The sequence below is a fragment of the Lepus europaeus genome, chromosome 12, assembly GCF_033115175.1.
Source record: "Lepus europaeus isolate LE1 chromosome 12, mLepTim1.pri, whole genome shotgun sequence".
NCBI classification, from domain to species: Eukaryota; Metazoa; Chordata; class Mammalia; order Lagomorpha; family Leporidae; genus Lepus; species Lepus europaeus.
This window is the reverse complement of record NC_084838.1, coordinates 61,100,121-61,119,827: the sequence shown is the minus strand read 5'-3', so window position 1 is coordinate 61,119,827 and position 19,707 is coordinate 61,100,121.

The following is a 19,707-nucleotide window of genomic DNA, read 5'->3' as shown; positions in this document are numbered from 1 at the left end:
GCACTCATATGGGATGCCAGCATTGCAGGAGACAACCCTATTATACCACAACACAGGCCCTCTTCCCATCTTTCTTATTTTCCCAATGCTTCATCCTGCCACAGAACTTTCACACTTGCTAGTTGATTTGCAGGTAAGGTCTTCCATCCTACTTTAGTTGTTAACTCTAACTCATCCTGCATATCCAGCTCAAGGATGATTTCAATAAGGAAATCTTTCCTTCTTCCATTGAGTAGGTCAAATAGCATATTACATGCTCTCTTAATAGTTGAATCTATGTATCCTAGCACTCACAAGCACAACTTGACATTTATTTGAGTCATTATTTTATTTGCATGTATTTTCCCATTCATGTGTCTACCATGGAAACAGAGGCTGAACAGATTTTTGCTCACCATTGTACCCCTACTGTCTGACACATGAAGGTACTTGATCAAAATGTTTCATGAATAATTATGTTTTTATAAAAAAAAACTTAACTAAGTTTTGACCCTGTAGAATCCTAGGCAAACAAAAAACTCCTAAGTGCAGTACTTTATTTGTAAAATGGATATAAAAATAAATAATTGACAAGCTTTAGGGAAGTATTAAATAAGATCATATCATAAAGCTTTAGCCCTGCTTTTTATAAATCAAATAGCAATAGATACCAATTCTCTTTCTCCTCCTTGAGCCCTCATCTGAGAATTTGAGTATGAAAATGACCTCTTCAATAGACAAGTGATTAATTAAACAGATGCTCAGATAATGCAATGTTTCAAGCAGTGAGGGTGACCAAAATATAAAAGACAAGATCCTGTTTCCTTATGGAGATCTGGAGATAATAAAGAATATAAAGAGGAACTTCCACTTTGACTGTGACCCTGTAGGAATAAGATCGAAGTAGGTGAACCCTAAAGGCTTCCATAGCCTTGGCAACTCATGACTAGAGCCAAGGGAGATTACTGATGCCATAAACAAGAGTGTCAAATTGTTAAATCAACAACAGGAGTCACTGTGTACTTTCGTCTCATGTGGGATCTGTCCTTAATGTGTTGTCCAATGTGAAGTAATGCTATAACTAGTACTGAAACAGTATTTTTACACTTTGTGTTTCTGTGTGGGTGCAAACTAATGAAATCCTTAATTAGTATATATTGAATCGATTTCTGTATATAAAGATAATTGGAAATGAAAAACAAAAACTTGGTTTTAAATTGGAAATTGCATAGAAAATTAATCAATTTTTTAAAAATATCATGTAGGATCTCTGTCCTTAATGTGCTGTACATTGTGATTTAATGCTACAACTAGTACTCCAACAGTACTTTTCACTTTGTGTTACTATGTGGGGGCAAACTGTTGAAATCTTTACTTAATATATACTAAACTGATCTTCTGTATATAAAGAGAATTGAAAATGAATCTTGATGTGAATGGAAGGGGAGAGGGAGCGGGAAAGGGGAGGGTTGCGGGTGGGAGGGAAGTTATGGGAGGGGGGAAGCCATTGTAATCCATAAGCTGTACTTTGGAAATTTATATTCATTAAATAAAAGTTTTAAAAAAAAGAGGAAAAATAAAATAATAGCATGTGTCCCACAACAATACAAAACAATGAAACAAGCTTTTCCACAAGCCCACACAGGATTGATTGCCAAACAAGCTAAAAGTGTTCATGAAAGTGGGAACTCCATTTAAACTGAAGGTGGTGGAACAGGGGTAAGCCCTTTCAGGATGATAGATTAGAGGTAGGTGAAGAACAGTGTGGGAGTGAGTTGGTCAGCCCGGGGAGATGCAATCAATTGAACAAAGGGAGCAGGATTGTTCCAAGAACAATGCCCAGATCTGATTGCCTTGGGCTGAGGAGTCAGAGCAGATAAGTTTGGGAGTTGGTTTAGAACCAGGTGGCTGAAGTTCTAAATGCCAAAGTATAGAATTTGTGACTTTGTTCTCTGAACAGAAATATTGAGAAGGTGAACTTTTACATATCTGATTGTAACTCAATCATTTCAAACAACTGATAAAATACAAGATAGCTTCCACAGTGTTCTCCCTAAGAGTCCCCCAAATCAGAGTATCTAAGGGAAAAAAGAGGGGTGGAGAAGGGAGAGAGTGGGCATCTGGCAAACAGCCTATGACTCATACAGCTTTCCCATTGCATGTAAGAGTATGGTTGAATTGGATCTCCATGGCTCCCCAAGGCATGCAGATAAAGAGCATGTTGGCTTTCAGTGTCTTGGGGGTGTCATTGCTGCTCCAGCGAATGACTCTGGCACTCCAGACACTGGGCCTCTCCAAATCATGAATTCATTGCAAGGCCCACATAGTCAGTGCAGGAGCCCCAGGTGGGATACTGATGTGTAGAGAGGACTACAGTCTATGAAATCTTTTGTGAATTACCCCTAAGTATTTTGATTCATGGGATAATTCAGAGTGGCCTATTCTGCCACCTTTACTACGTCTATCATCCTGCCTTCTTCCCTTCTTCTCTGTCCACAGCAATCCTAGGGAAATCTGAAACAAAGGACAATCAGTCTTCCCACATTAGGGGAGGAGTTAAATACACAGGAATGCATATGTAACATACGAGTGTTGTGTATACACACATTTTTGTATTAATCAGAAGAACAGACTTTATCTAGACATTGAGAATTTCCAGGTGAGTGCCACCTGGAAAAAAACCTATGAACTTGTCATCAGTTGTTGATATTCTACTGTTTTTTTCTGACTGAGCATTATAAGAATACGAGATAGGCACCTTTCTATTCTGAAAGTTCACCAAATACGCTGAATTTTGGAGGTTGAAATAATAGAACACTTTCTGATGAGATTTTTCACCTCTCTCATCCCTGGTAGAAAAGGAGTTCCCTTCACATCCTGCCTTCTATGAGCAGCAACAAATCCTGCCTTTAGGGGCCTAGTGGCCACCTGATTACCTTTCAGGTTGATTTAACTTCTTTATGGGAAAGTTCACTTTAGAATGGCACCCGCCACCCACCTGTTTCTCAGACTAAGTCAGCTCCTCTTGAGTTACGTTTATGTAGCCCCTGGCTTTGTTTTCATAGTGTCTAGTACAGCTCACAATTGTGTACTCGTATCTTGTGTGTTACATTTGCAATGTTTATCTTTCTCCATGGACTCTAGCTTCATGGGGGCAGAAGAAATGTGAGTTCTGTTCACCATTGTACCCTCCACCCAGCATCTATCCTAGCACCAAGCATACAAGGGAGGCTCCACAAGAATGTATGGAGGGAATGAAAGATGATGGGGAGGAGGTAGGTGGGAGGGGTTAGTCAGAGAGCCCCTTCCTTACTGGTTTCTCCAATGTCTTGGTCAACTGTTTTTTGGTGTATTAATTTATGAAATCTTGTAATTAATATATTGGGAATTTCCAGAGATAGAGGGAAAAACAGATCTGGAGAGGACTGAAGCCTAATAGTTATCTTAATAGGGTGTTACCAAAAGACAAGTCTAAGTTTTAAGGTGATGTTGTTGTTGTTGTTACTCATAGGTCAGTAATAATTAAGGGTATTCAGACTCCAAATAAGAACTGATAATAATAATAGAGGTAGATGCCAATTGATGCAAGACTACAGTGTTAGAAACGTAGAGATCCTACTTGGAACAGTAAGAAACAGTAGCATACATAACCTCATTGAAGAAGCCGGTAACTGAACTATAATTTGAAGGGAAAATGGTAGACTGTGTGGGGGAGAAGGAAGAGAAAATCATTGTAATAGAGGACGCACCATGGCAAAGAGGCAGAAATAAGGAATCTTGGTGAGTCAGACAGCAGCGAAAGGTTTGAGAAGGTTGGGATGGAACCTATAAACTGGAATTTGTAGATTGAGCCAGGGAGATGAATGTGCTTCTTCATGTTCCCCACGAGGACTGAAGGAGAGGAAGGAGAGAGCACAACTTGAACAAGCTTTGGGAGGAAACATGGTTGAGGAAAATGCATGGGATTCAGGATCCAGGGGAGTGGAACTGAAATAGCAGTTGTGCCGCTGTCTGTCATCACATTGGACAACTTTGTTTAACCTCTCTGAGACTCAATTTCATCATCTGAAAGAATCAATACAAAACCTGACTCAAAAATCTGCAATAGGAACAAATTCAAAAACATGTGAAAAATCTTGGCATGTGACTGGAATTTTTTAGGTCTCATTTTGCTTCTTTTTGCTGTTCCAGATCTCTCTACACACCACTCACCTCATCAGGCCCTGTTCCCCACAGTGACCAGGGATGCCCATAACTGGTCACAATTTCTCTGGATGGCTCTTTCCGGCCGTTGCTTTATTCAAGCCCTCATCCAGATTTCACGTATTTTCATGTTCCAATTCCTCAAGTGGAAGTATTATCAAAAGGTTTCAGTTTTCTGTCATGGCTAGCTTGAGTACCATGATTCCCTTCACGTCCTGTCCAGCCCACATCCTCTCTCACTCCTGTTAGGAAACTGGCGCAGTTTTAGCTAGGTGGCCGCATGGCCCAGCTACCTGAGCCAGGCTCCACCCCCATCCTAATGGGATTAGCTGCTCCTGCTTCCCTGCCCGCCCTCAGGCTAAGTTTTAAAAGGGCCTGTTCCTGCACACGTTCTCTCTTGGCTCTTGGTTCTTCTCTCTTGGCTCTCCTCTCTCCTCTCCTCTTCCCTCTCTTCTCTCCTTGCTAACTCCTCTCCTCTCTGTTTCTCTCTTATACTCTCTTTCTCTCTTTTTCCTTTGCCGCCCCTTCACTCCAGTCTGTAGGGTGCTCCCCAATAAACCCTTTCCCTTACCCCAGTGTCCGGTGTGTTTTGCGACGGCTAACATTAATATATAACAACTCCCACCAAGACCAAGCAGTTAAGCTTCCACTCTAGCAGATGGGAAAAAGAACACATGAGACTCCCTGGGAGCCTGGCCATTGTTTGGGGGAAGTAGAAGCCACTGTGCTCAGAGTGTCCATCCTCCCTCCTCACAACACACACAGCTTCCTGTCAATCACGCTGGAACACCGAGTGCTGGGCCTGACAATTTTGTCGACAGGATGTTTGTCTGAAGGTACTACCTTGCCAAGTCTCAAAGCTCAAGACTTCCGCTGACAATCCAAACACCAAAATGGGAAAGGGGGGAAAACCCTTGGGCAATTCTTTTAATGCCTAATAAGGTCTACTTGTATTCAAAAATAGCAGCAGGTTATCTGACCTAGCAGAGGCTGAAGAGGTTAGGAAACCTGGTCTTCAAAATCCTGAGCCCCAGGGAAGTTGAAATTCAAGTTTCCAGGAGTGGACACTCACAGCATGTCCTTAAAGCACCTCTAACATACTCTGCAGTTGGCGTCCATAGAGGCTCATCCCCTGTGTTCACGGGCACACCCAGGCTGGACTACTCAGAGGGTAAACGCCTTGCCACTAAGCCACAAAGCAAAGGAGTCTTCAAGACACTTATGGAAAGAAATACAAGATGCTTGACCAAAGCGAGAGGATACACAGAAATCTGCAGTCACTGTGGGTCAATCTCTGCTGTCCCTTCAGGATTCATATATGACCCGAGAAATGTCTGAGACTCTCACAAATAAAAATCTGTAAGCAAAATAGGTTGGGGAAAAATAACTTTAATCGTTTCTTCTGTATGTAAATAAAGAGCCCTCAACTGTCTTTCAGACTCAGTGGTTTACTTGAGAGCCCCCTGTGTTTCTATTCCTACAGCTTCTGTAGAATTACTAAACAGGAATTGGGAATCTCTGTGTATTTGTCAGCCACTACTTATAATCCCTCTGTCTCTGAGCTACTAACCTAATCTCTCCAAGGCTATTTCTGCCGGTGAAAATGGATCATTACCCAGATGATTAAATTGTGCTGAAGCTTAAATGAGATCAAGTGTGAAATGTGTCTGGCATGTGTTTAATATCAGGATATTTCAGAAAGTTCATGGAGAAACAGAATTTTAAAATAAATTTATTTTGTTGCAAAAAATGGCATTCATGCAAAAAAAATTTTCATAATGTGCAATTTCTATGAACTTTTTTATTTTAATTAATTCATTTGAGAGACAAATAGAACAAGATAGAAAGAGAGCTCTCATCCACTGGTTCACTCTCCAAATGCCCTCAACAGTTGGGGCTCAGCCAAGCCAAAGCAGGCCCCCAGTTACTTGGGCCATCATGGCTGCTCCCCAGGGTCCACATTAATAGGAAGCTGGGGGTCCTGCACTGTGGTGCAGTGAGATAAAACCCTGGCCTATAGTGCTGGCATCCCATTGAGTGCATGTTCTAGTCCCAGCTGCTCCTCTCCCAATCCAGCTCCCTGCTAAGGCGCCTGGGAAAGCAGTAGAAGACTGCTCAAGTCCTGGGTCCCTGCACCCACATGGGAGACCCAGAAGAAGCTTCTGGCTCCTGGCTTCGATCAGCTCAGCTCCAGCTGTTGCATCCATATAGGAGCGTGAACCAGCAGATGGAAGATCTCTCTCTCTCCCTCTCTCTCTCTCTCTTTCTCTACCTCTCTCTGTAACTCTGTCTTTCAAATAAATAAATTAAATCTTTTTTTTTTTTTTTGACAAGCAGAGTTAGACAGTGAGAGAGAGAGACAGAGAGGAGAAAGGTCTTCTTTCCGTTGATTCACCCCCAAAATGGCTGCTATGGTCAGCGTACTGCGCCGATCCGAAGCCAGGAGCCAGGTGCCTCCTCCTGGTCTCCCATGCAGGTGCAGGGCCCAAGCACTTGGGCCATCCTCCACTACCTTCCCGGGTAACAGCAGAGAGCTGGACTGGAAGAGGAGCAACCAGGACAGAACCAGCGCCCCAACCTGGACTAGAACCCGGAGTGCCAGCGCAGCAGACAGAGGATTAGCCTTGTGAACCGCAGCACCGGCCTAAATTAAATCTTTTAAAAAAATATAGGAAGCTGGAATCAGCAGCTTCCCATCATCAAACCCAGGTTATGTGACATAGGATGCAGGCATCCTAAAGGCAGTTTAATCACTAGGCCAAATGCCCATCGCTTCTGTGAACTTTTTAAAGACCCTGGGATACATAGCTTTCAACAATTTTTTGCACCAAAATACACTTATCTTTTCATTCCTTTTTCCTTGAACTTTTGGAAGTTACCTTGTACATGGCAACTTAAAAATAGAAAACTGGGGGAATCAGAAATTCATCTCAAGAAGTGGCTTTAAAGTGGCTTGGACTGCCACTTTCACCCTCACAACCAAGTACTAGGGGCAAGCTAGCAATAACCCTGACACAGGCGAACAAGTCACAGAGGCCTACGGTAAGAGCAGTTTTGAGATAAGGCAGATGAAGAGGATCCCAAAATGCATTATCAAAAGTATCCACATTTCAAGAATCATTTGTCACATGAGTCACAAAAGTTCAGGGCAGAATCAAAAGCAAACAAACAAAAAAATCGCTTCACTGCAGGTCCTCTCTGGAATATTAGCACACACCTGCCAGAGAATGCTCACAGAAAGCAGGACGTTCAATGTCCTTGCAGGAGACAGCTAACACTGGGTACACCCAGGCTAGGCCCGAGGGACACTGACATGTGAGTCTGAGATATCCTAAATTTCGGAAACATATGTTCAAGTTCTGGCCAGGTTTCTCCACAGTACTCAACTGCTTGAATAGGAAATTAACTCTCAGGTTATTGCAAGGAGATGTATATTCTGGGAGTTTTCAAAAGAAATCTGTTACATGGAATGTGGGTGTTGAGAAAGCTTATTAAATCAAGTCACTGAAAGCTCAGAAGTAAAAGATGATTTGCAAGGGAAAATATGCTGTTTTATTAAAATAATGCTGATTAAAACTGTTATTTTATATGTATTGAGCTGACAAAGATTAAGAAAACAACTACCAGAGTACTGCAGTCCGTGAGGATGAAATTCACATGAACTCAGTGTACAGCAGTAAACCACAGAATAGACTTTCTAAACCAACATGAAAATATGTGGCAAGATTATCAACATAGGTTTATAATTGTGTATCTAGTAATGTCAGTTATAGAATATCTATCCTAATGACTTTAACATAAATGTGGCCAATATGCTCACCACATTCTTATGTGTAATAATATTCCCATTAAAAATGGAAACATGTACAAGGGACTTCAAAGTGTCCACCAAAAATGGAATTAGAACATAAGCTTAATTTGGGTATTAGAAACTTTGAAATGCACACATAATTTTCATAGTGTGCATTTTCCAGAAATTTTTGATATTCCTTCATGTGTATGGACTTCAAAATTTTTCTGCACCAAAACAATCTTTTAATTCCAGTTTCCACAAGTATACTGACATACCTTAACATATGACATAACTTCACATAAAGCCTTATAGTAAGGAAACAGTTAAATATATCATGATATTATCAAATATTTTGGAAACATGTTTCAAAGAATATGTAAGAACATTGCACAAGAACAAGATGTAAGTTAACTTGGAAAAAAATTCCAAGTGAGTTATTGTACATTATCTTTAACATACTTCTGTGCTTTCAAAAACTATCTGTAAGCAGGGACTTCTTATATATTTAGAAAAGCAATCAATAAATATTTACATCAATTTTTTTTTTAAAACCTCAGCATTCACAAATAGGCTATCAGAAAATCCTGTATCTCTTGAAAGTACTGTCAAAAACCAAACGAGTGTACTATTCTTTGGATTGCAATTACCTAGGGTGCCAAGATCCAAGCCAACGAGATTTTGATAGGAAGGGAAAATGGTTGCTTTCTTTCCCTCCTTTTTTGGGCCCATATTGCCTCCGCTCAGCCTGCTGCAAAGTGTCCTCACAGCCATATGGGAGCTGTACTTCTGCGCGGCTACAAAGGAAACATTTACAGAACAGAAAACACCAGAAATCACAATACGTTCTTAGTCTCAGTGGAAGGCGAGGCCCATGAAATGCTTAAAACCTGGAGTGGAGATTTCATCTTCAAATATTTTAATTGCCAGAACAGAGCTGTTCTACTCTCGTTCAGAGCGCAGCAGATGAGCAGCCACGGAGAGGAAAACGAACAACAGCCGTTCCAAAGGGAAACAATCATTAACCAGCGGCAAAGAGAAATGAGTGTGTTTTTTTTTTTTTTCCACTGAGTTGCGTCTCATTTCTTACATAAGTTTTGGTGCTGTAAAATGTGGCACGTTTTGTACTGTATGTTCTCTCAGAAAAGCCAAACAGAAACCAGTCCTCGTGGTTTCGAGAGAGAGAGAAAGAAAGAGAGCAAGGCCTCCCCTTTCTCATGTTTCAACTACGCAGTCTCCACTCGGGCTGGGGACCGTATCATAGGTCATAAATCACTCTCTGATAGATATTTGGCAGGCCGGCAGCACCCCGGGCTATGCAACAATGTACAGTATGGAAAAATTTTAAGGTGGAATCTTGATTTTGTAACTTAAGGACTTAATAGCATCTCAAAACATTTTACTACTTCCTGGTACACACACACACACACACACGCTAAGGCAGGCAAGCAGTGTTCGCCATACGGTTTTCAGTTTTACAGGAGATATGCACAATAAGACTGTAAACCCGGAGGCATTCTCTTGCTGTTGGTAATTCAACTCCAGAGAAAATGAAAAGATGAAATTAGTGAGTTGGATCCCAACTCTGAAAGAGTCAAGTCACCAGGAACTTCTAGAATCTGCTTTTTCACTCCCTTTCCTCTTCCCAGTTAACTATTTGACACCTTCTTAGAAACTGGGGGAGGCAGCAGGACTAGGGGTTTGGGGACACATTTTATTGTACGATAATAACATGCTGTCAAAGGTACTGTCAGGGATTTTAACAGGAAGCTTAGGAGCTGACGGGAGTCATAGAATCCCCAGTAGAGTCTCGCTTCTGATTCCCGGCCCAAATCCTCGTTGCTGAGGGCCTCTGAGCATACACTGTCACCTTCTCAGATGTTGCAAGCTGTTTCAGACTCACATATTCTCTTCAGGAGCCTCTTTCAGCAAAACGTGCATTAAAAAAAAAAAAAAAATTGCACGCTGCATTTAACCCCTAAGCCCTGTCCCAGGGGCTGTCGGAACGCGGCTGCTCCCTGCAGAGCCTCTGCTTGGCGTCATGGGGGCCTTTCTGTGCACGGAGGGGTTAACGCTATGGTATTTGGACGTGCTCAAATGTTCTCAGTGTTCTCAGCCTGAGTAATTCTTAGAAGGGCTAAATAGAAACGGGGGAAATGTGGAGTGTGTGGTATGGCATTGTGCTGGGCGCAAAACAATGCGTGGAAAAACAAAAGAAAGAAACTGAATAAATCCTTTTTGAAGTTTAAAATAAGCGCTGCTTTTTGGTTGTTGTTGTTTTGGTTGTTCACAAATTAGCTATAGTTTGGGCAGGCTAAATATAAAACTTTCAATGCAGTTTTTTTAGAGTGTTTCTGTACGATCCCAATCACTTGGAGGAAGACAATTAAAGCTAAATTTAGACAAACCAATTGGTGGGGGATGGTGTTAAGTCGTTAGTGTGCATCAGCTAATTCAGAGATAACTCATATTTGGGTGGGTACGGTGGCTCAGATGGTTAAGCTGCTGCTTGGGATGCCCACATCCCATATCACAGTGCCCGGTACAAGTCCCAACAACTCTGCTTCCCATCCAGCTTCCTGTTAACGTGTGCCCTGGCAGGCAGCAAATGATGGCTTAAGTTCTTAGGCCCTGTCATCCATCCATGTGGGACACCGATGGAGTTCCAGCCTGACTTTGATCACAGCCAAGGCCAGTATCTGGAGAGTGAAGCAGCACATGGAAGGTCTCTCTCTCTCTCTCTCTCCCTCTCTCTCTCTCTCTCTCTCTCTCTCTTTCTCTCTCCCTCGTTTCTCTCTCTCTCTCTCCCCCCATGATCTGCCTATCAAATCTAATAAATAAATAAATGAACAGCTTTAAAAATAAAGAATTTATCCTCTAAGTGCACTACATAATTCCCTCCCCAACCCTGCCCTTAGTCCTTTATCCCAGTTCATTTTTGAGATTCTGCTACTTCTTACCAGTGAGAGTCTCGGGCTTGGTACTGATGAACCTTGTAAGCCCATTGGATCCCTTAGTCACTTGAGACTCCACCTGTAGTGGGGCAGCAAGATGAAGACTTTTCAAAAAGCACCGAAGCATGCCCCCTCCCCATACCTGGCAGCCTCAGTTTTTCAGTAACTGCCATTGCTCCACCTCTTACTTCAGTGGATCTAAAGTTTGGCTGCAAATAAGAAACCCCCGGGGAGCCTTTTTTTTTTAACTTCTACTTATTTGAAAGGAAGAGAAAGAGGGACAGAGACAGATCTTCCATCTGCTAGTTCACTCCCCAAATATCCACAACCACTGGAAATGGGCCAGACCAAAGCCAGGAGTCTGAAACTCCACCCAGGTCCACACATGTGTGGCAGGGATCCAAGCACTTGAGCCATCACCTGATGCATTTCACAGTGCATAATAGTAGGAAACTGGAATTGGAAACAGAACTGGAACTTGAAGCCACGCACTCTGAGATGGGATGTAGACATCCCAAGCAGCATCTTCAACTCTGTACCAAGCACCCATGCTTCTGTGAAACTCTGAAAAGTTCCAAAGCCCAGGCTACTGAACTCAGTGTCTCTGTGGGGAGATGGAAGCACGGGTACTTTTGCAAGCTCCCCAGAAGACAAAACAGGCAAACAGGTTAAGAGTCTCCAACCTGTGTCCAGTCTTGCTCTATTCCAACGAATGATTCTTTAGGAGCTAAGAGTGGGCCTTCCAAGGTAATGCAGATGCTCACGTTTCCTACCTGCTTAACAGTCTTTAAGGGAAACTTCAGGCCTACAGGGATGTATGTAGGTGCCTCCATCTAACAACTGAGGCTTCCTGGCTCTCTAAGCATGGGAATCCATGGTTCCTTTCACCTGGCAAATTCTCTCTCCCCCTCTATGGAATCTTCTCAAATCTAACATCTCAACCACCCACAGAAGCAAGTGTTTCTCCTTGAGAAGTCCTGCCCAGGCTGGGATGGCAGCCTATCACCACTAGTGTGCCCCCCACCACAAATCTAGAATGTCATCGAGGGCAGGGAAAGAAAATATCCACCACCACTAGTGCCCCATGAGATCCTGGGTTTCCCTGTAGTGTCGATAAAGAAACTGTCCATTCATCTGCCTTCTCCCCCAGAAAATTGTAACTTTGCAAGGGCAGAGAAGAGCCCCTGCTCACTATTGTACTGTTGGTGTCTAGCTCAGTACCCAGCATGTGGTGGAAACACAGAATGAACCAGAAAACCTCTCTTTTCAATTCAGTAGGTTATACTATTCTCAGAATATTTCCATTGTTTCAGGGAAGTCTAACCTACTTTTCCTATGATACATGCAAATGGTCAGCATTCTGTAGCTCCCACACATTACACATTGAGAAGTAGCTGTGAGAGGGCTGGAGTTGGATTTGGTGTCAGAAACCAAAAGGTCTCACTTTCTACCTCCTCAGGAGGTGAAGATCTTGGCTGAATATGTCAACATTCTAGTGATTTGCAAGACTTCCAACCAGCTGCCATTTGGTTAATTTTTGAAAAAGAAAATTTCACCATTTGCAATTAAGCATGAGAAGAGATTTAGATCATCGAACCATGCTCTGCATTTTTGACAGCCTGAGGTTCAGCAACCACAAGAAGAATGTAGGTCTGCTGTCAATATTGAAAACCCTGCTCATGGCAGCCCTACTGCTTCCCACAGCAGAAGAGTAGAAAGTGGGTTAGGTGATAAAGCAGAATGTACAAAGCACAAAGTTAAGTTGGTGAGTGATAAAATGTTTTGTACTTTAGGAAGAAAAGGAATGGCAGAGAAGGAAAGAAAGAATGAGAAGAGGAAAGAAAAATGGGGGAGAAAATGAAAGGGATTTTAGAGATAAAATGAGAAGGTAATGACAAGAAAAGGAAGATGAGGGAATCAACAAGTGTACAATCCTCTTTGACGCTTTAGAAAGGCGGGTCCTTATGCTCATTGCACAAATAAGGAAAAGGCTACACAAAGCAGAGAGCACACTTGCAGAAGGCTGTATCTATGAAATATTGGAAAGACAGAAGAGTGCAATTCTCAAAAGTGAACATGTGTAAGGTTGGGAGGAAAATGAATATAGAAAGAGAGAAAAGAGGATGGCAGGTGGACAGAATTCAACAAGAATTTAACTGAAAAGCAAAACCTAGAATATGGGTGATTTCCAGTCAGCTATGAACCCCATGCATCCCTGCAACCACATGAGGAGCCCTTTTCTGAGCACGCAGACCTTGTTCAAGTCTCAGTCTAGGAGCTCCCCTGCTGCCTGTACCAGCTATATTCTGATTCTAGAATTAGAGAGATAGCTGCAGGGAGAGAACACTGCCTCAATTCCACATCCACTGCCCTCTCTGGAAATTGCAGACCAACTGAAATCCATTTTTCCATCTTTGCTGCTCTCGTTTTTTCGTGTGTGTTTTTAACGTTGAGAGTTTGAGGAAGCCCCTTTGTTCCTGCTCTTCTGAGCACAGAAAGTCCCATAGACGCACACAACGGTCATAGCTTCACAGAGAATCTGGGCTGCTGGGTGGGAGTGATGCATCCAGGCTGGAGGTGAGCAGCCCACAAATTTCTCACATTCCTCTTTTAGGTTATCAGGATCATTTTTCAACAGGTTCACATAACATGCCAGTCTGGATGTACCACGCTCCACAACTGCAGCTCTTGGCTATGGAAATGTTACTAAAACACCCAGAGCAAAGTGTGTCCAAGGATTGAGTTAGATCAGGACTTGTGAGCTAATAATTTCAACTATAAAAATAATAACAATTGTATACACCACTTGTGGTCCTCTTTTTTACCCTATAAAAGCTTCTGGTACATTTTCCCCTATTTTGAGACATGATTTGTCTAATTCTCACTTGACAGTATTGTATCTGATTTCTAGAGTTAAATAGAAAACAAAAATATTTCTGGTTTCTTTGTGTTTTGCTTTTCACAAAGAGCTTGCACAGAGTATCCTCCTGCCTTCCAGGCCCTTCTTCAAGCCAGACAGTGCCGTCAAGCAGGAAGGTCTGAAGACATGGAGAAAATACCCCTCAGACACTCTTCCGGGAGGGCTCAGCAGGGACCCTCTCAGATTTCCTGTGCAGCAAATACAGACAGGCAGATTTGAACTAGGAGTCTTTCTTTAATATATACATTATAGATTAATGCATATATACATTTAAGCATATTTGCTGAGGCATTGCTCACTAAAATGGAAATATCAGCATGTACTAAAGTTTATTAAATGAATTGACTCTTTTTATTAAATGAATTGACCCTGGGGTTGTTAATTAATTACAAACCTCTTCTCAGCCCCTATATCTTTCCAGCCTGGAAGGGAGGTAACTATATGGTGGGGTTTGGTTTGGTTTTGTTTTGCTTTTTTCTTCATTTAAAAAAAAAAAATCCCTGGCCGGTGCCGCGGCTCAATAGGCTAATCCTCCGCCTCACGGCGCCGGCACACCCGGTTCTAGACCCGGTTGGGGCACCGGATTCTATCCCGGTTGCCCCTCTTCCAGGCCAGCTCTCTGCTGTGGCCCGGGAGTGCAGTGGAGGATGGCCCAAGTGCTTGGGCCCTGCACCCCATGGGAGACCAGGAGAAGCACCTGGCTCCTGCCTTCGGATCAGCGCAGTGCGCCAGCCGCAGCGGCCATTGGAGGGTGAACCAACGGCAAAAGGAAGACCTTTCTCTCTGTCTCTCTCTCACACTGTCCACTCTGCCTGTCAAAAAAAAAAAAAAAATCCCATCATTGAATAATTGGTGGCCACATGTGTTTGGCTAATTTTTTAAGATTTGTTATTTATTTATTTTTAAAGTCAGAGTTAGAGAGAGAGAATCTTCCATTCTCTGGTTCACTGCTCCAATGGCTGCAATGGCCAGCACTGATCCAGGCGTGAGGAGCTTCATCTGAGGCTCCCACAGGAGTGGCAGAGCCCAAACACTTGAGCCATCTTCCACTGCTTTTCAGCTGGATTGGGAGTGGATTGAACAGGCATTCATAGTGGATGCCAGGGTGTCAGGCAGCAACTTTACCTGCTGCGCTAGAACACTGGCTCCATGTTTGGCTAATATTTAAGATGGTTTTTAAAATTCCTAGAAGTGGGCATTTAGCCTGCATCCATGCCTGTTTGATTCCTGGCTCTGGCCCCTGACTCCAGCTTCCTCCTGATGCAGATCTTGAGAGGCAGATGGTTTCGGCCGTCCATGTAGGAGATCTGCATTGAATTCTAAGCTCCAGAACCGGCCCATACCTGGTCATTATGGGTATTTGGGTGAGTGAACCAGTGGAGGAAGTGTATGTTTATCGGTCTGTTTTCTCTCTCTTTCTCTCTCTCTCCCTCTCTCTCTCTAACCTCTGAAATTAAAAGTAAAATCTTCAAATTAGTAATCCAATGGTAGTTTTTTCACTTTATGTTGCTATATGGGCAAAATGTTGAAATCTTTACCTAATATATACTAAACTGATCTTCTGTATACAAAGAGAATTGAAAATGAATCTTTACATGAATGGAAGGGGAAAGGGAGCGGGAAAGGGGAGGGTTGCGGGCGGGAGGGAAGTTATGGGAGGGGGGAAGCCATTGTAACCCATAAGCTATACTTTGGAAATTTATATTCATTAAATAAAAGTTTAATAAAAAAAAAAGTAAAATCTTAAAATATAAAAACCTTGTGAAAAACCTATACCCTGGAATAAATTGTTTGCTATAGCAGGCAGATTTTTGCCCCACACATATTTTCATTGCCATCATTCAGTTTATGTCATGCTTAAGAATAGCATTTCCTTCACGTAAGAACTATCTACATTTCCTCCCCACAAGTAGGGCAAACAGCAAGTGACAGAAGTTTGCAGTCAAATGAATTATGGTTAGATCACAACTCATCAATATGCTATCTTTAGTGAATTCCTTGCAGGTCAAGACTTTGCAAACCCACAGCAAGGAGAATCTCTGAAGCCAGGAGACCTGGGCTCCACTTCAGCTCTATCACTTATTAGATTTTACCTTGGTTAAGACACAAAGTATTTTCAGAACTAGGTTTTCCTCATCTGGAGCAATAGCTTTGCAGGAGTAAATTGAAGATTGACTATAATAATTAATATTAAAAACCTGTCATAGAGGAAGCATTTAATTAATATTAGCTCCCTTGTTCTGTTCATCTTAGTATCCCCGCAACATGAGCACCAAATTATATGCTTGCTAAATTGCTCTGAAACTTCTGCTTTGAATTTTTTATCTCTTAGTTTATATGGAGAAAAAAAATGATATTGAAATTAAGGCCAAACAATACAAGATAAAATAAGAGAATAGGGGCCAATGCTGTAGCATAGCAAGTTAAGCCACATCCAGCATCACCCTTATCACATATGGGTGCCACTTCTTGTCCAGTTGCTCCACTTCCCATCTAGCTCTCTTCTAATGCACCTGGGAGAGGAGTGGAAAATGGCCCAAGTGCTTGGGCCTCTAAACCTATGTGGGAAACTGCAAAGAAGCTCCTGGCTCCTGGCCCCTGGCTTTGGCCTGGCCGGCCCAGCCCTGGCTTTTGCAGCCATTTGGAGAGTGAACCAGTGGATGGAAGATCTCTCTTTCTCTCTCTCTCCATCTAATTCTTTCAAATAAAATTTTAAAAATCTTAAAAAAAAAGAGAGAGAGAGAATATAGGGTGGAAAATAGGGAGTGGCAACAGCTCAAGGTGTACCTAACTTCAAATTGTTAAGGTTCTAAATACAAGGAGTGGATTGTTACAGTCTTGGGTTTTGCTTTTTGTTTTGGCTTATAAAAAGGAAGTTATAAAGCATAAAGTAAAATAAATGACATCAGTTGACCTCAAGAGTCAAGGTTCTTCATAACCTGAATATATTCTCCCTTCACAAAGACCCATTATATAATTAGCACCACATATTTAAAACAAAACACTGCCAAATTTTTTTCTTTGAGATGCAAGAGACTGAAACAAAAACAGATAGTAAGAGAGAGCTTTCACCAACTGGCCTACTCCCCAAATGCCTACAGTGGCTAAAGCTAGGCCCACACAGAAGCCAAGAGCTCAATCCAGGCCTCCCAAGTGAGTGTCAGGAACCCAACTGCTTGGACCATCACCACTGCCTCTCCATGTCTGCATTAGCAGGAAGCTGAACTCAAGAGCCAGAGCCAGGAATCAAACCAAGAACTTTAATGTGGGATGCAGGCATTTTAACCACATCTGCCTCAATTTAATTTTGGCAAAGCAGCTTTAAACTAGAACTAATGTAAATTTCCAATAATAGGACTACAACTATGTAAAACATAATGACTCAGACAATGGAACTCTATGTGGCTGTTAGGGGCTGGCCCGAGATGGGAAAATGTACATTGTAGTAAATGAAAAATGCAAATTACAAGTACATATCTGGGGGCTGGCACTGTGGCACAGTTGTTTAATCCTCTGCCTCCAGTGCTGGCATCCCATATGGGTGCTGGTTCTAATCCTGGCTGTTCCTCTTCTGATCCAGCTCTCTGCTATGGCCTGGGAAAGCAATGGCCGAAGTCCTTGGGCCCTGCACCCATGTGGGACACCCAGAAGAAGCTCCTGGCTCCTGGCTCCTGGCTTTAGATCAGCCCAGCTCCAGCCATGGCAGCCAACCTGGAAGTGAACCAGCAGATGGCAGACCTTTTCTCTCTCCCCACCCCCCCACCCCGCCACTGTCTGTAACTCTACCTCTCAAATACACAAAAATCTTAAAAAAAAAAAAAAAAAAAGTAAGTACACATCCACATACAGGATGAACACTTTGCAAAATATACCTATGGGTAATTTGCACAAAATTTCTGGCAGTATTTACTAAATACCCAACCTCAGTAGTTACTAAATTTCAAATAGTAAGTAACTTCCTTTGAGTAGTGACTTTAGGGTGAATTAACTTATTTTTCTTTGTCTTTCTTGGGTTTTCTACTTTGTTAATAATATTCATTACTTGTGTGATTTAAAAAAGAAGGGATGAGACACACAATTATTTTTTAATCATTCAATGCTTGCCCACAGCCTCTCACTCCTCACAGCCACTACTTTGAACTCAGGCCATCTGAATGGAATAATCTGAAAGACTCTTAGTTAACAGCATTTCATCATCTATCCTACATACATATTTTGGAATTTTACTAGATAAAATAAACATGTGCATTCATTAGATATTGTTAGAGGAAAAATAAACAGTTTTTGACAAATATAAACCAATCAAAATTTTTGCATTCTTAATAATAATCATTAGCAATAAGCCTACTTTTCAAAATTTTTTGCAAAGCCATCATCATTTCTAGTAGGCTACTTAAGAGGGGAAGAGAAGAGTCATTGGAGGGTCAGACTAATCATTTGTAGATCCTGTCTTTATTCAATAGTGAACATCTAACCACATTCATAATTCTCTTACCAAGAAATTAATAATAAGATGCACAATTAACTGACAATAGTAATATTTCCTGCTCTTTCTTGGGGTCTCTCTGACATCATCCAGCATAAGTTGAGTGACTAGAACTCAGTCTGAGCAAAGAGTAGAAGAGGATCGTCTTCAGCCTAAGACTCAGGAAAAGAGAAAGGAATGCTTGCCACCAAAAAACAACAGCCTAGGAAATGAATCCCAAAGAGTTTGCGTAAAGAAATGTGATGATTCCCCAGTGAAAAAGGGTACAAAAGAACTGAACTTTTCATAAAGGGTCTGATTCCAAGCCTATGTGTTTCAAAAGAGCTAGGGAAATAAGCTGGCCATCATATTTATAGAGACTGGTATTGAAAAGAACCCAAATGGGCCGACGCTGTGGCGCAGCAGGCTAACACCCTGGCCTGAAGCGCCAGCATCCCATATGGGCGCCGGTTTGAGTCCCAGCTGCTCCTCTTCTGATCCAGCTCTCTTCTGTAGCCTGGGAAAGCTACAAAGCCTTGGGCCCCTGCCCCCTATGTGGGAGACCCAGAAGAAGCTCCTGGCTCCTGGCTTCAGATCAGCGCAGCTCAAGTCGTTGTGGCCAACTGGGGAGTAAGCCATCAGATGGAAGACCTCTCTCTTTCTCGCTCTGCCTCTCTTCTCTCTGTGTAACTCTGACTTTAAAAAAAAGAGTTCAAAGGTATCCTTCAGAGAAAGCAAGAGAACAGGCACACACACACACACACAGTCTTGAAACCTGACTCTACAACCCAAGGAGGTAACTTACTACCCAACACTAGTGTCAGTCTACACACTCACTGTCACCGGACATCAGTAGAGAGTGGAAGCAAGAATTTAGAAATGATTTGACCTTGAGGTCAGCACCATGGCACAGTAGGTTAATCCTCCACCTGCGGCACCGGCATCCCATATGGGTGCCAGTTCTAGTCCTGGCTGCACCTCTTCCAAACCAGCTCTCTGCTATGGCCTGGGAAAGCAGTAGAAGATTGCCTAAGTCCTTGGGCCCTTGCGCCCGCAACAGGGGTCCTAGAAGAAGCACCTGGCTCCTGGCTCCAGATTGACGTAGCACCAGCTGTTGGGGCCAACTTGGGAGTGAACCAACAGACAGAAGACCTTTCTCTCTGTCTCTCTCTCTCACTGTCTGTAACTCTACCTCTCAAGTAAATAAAAAAACTAAAAAAAATTTTAAAAAAAAGATGAATCACACGTGGTATAACATGTGACATCATTTGGCATTTTAATGTTAATTGTTAAATGAACCTCAAAGGCACATTGAAAATTTGTGAAAATAAAAGCACTTACTTTTATAATTTGTTACTTCATAGTCATCTTAATTTTTAATCCATCTTGTTTTTTT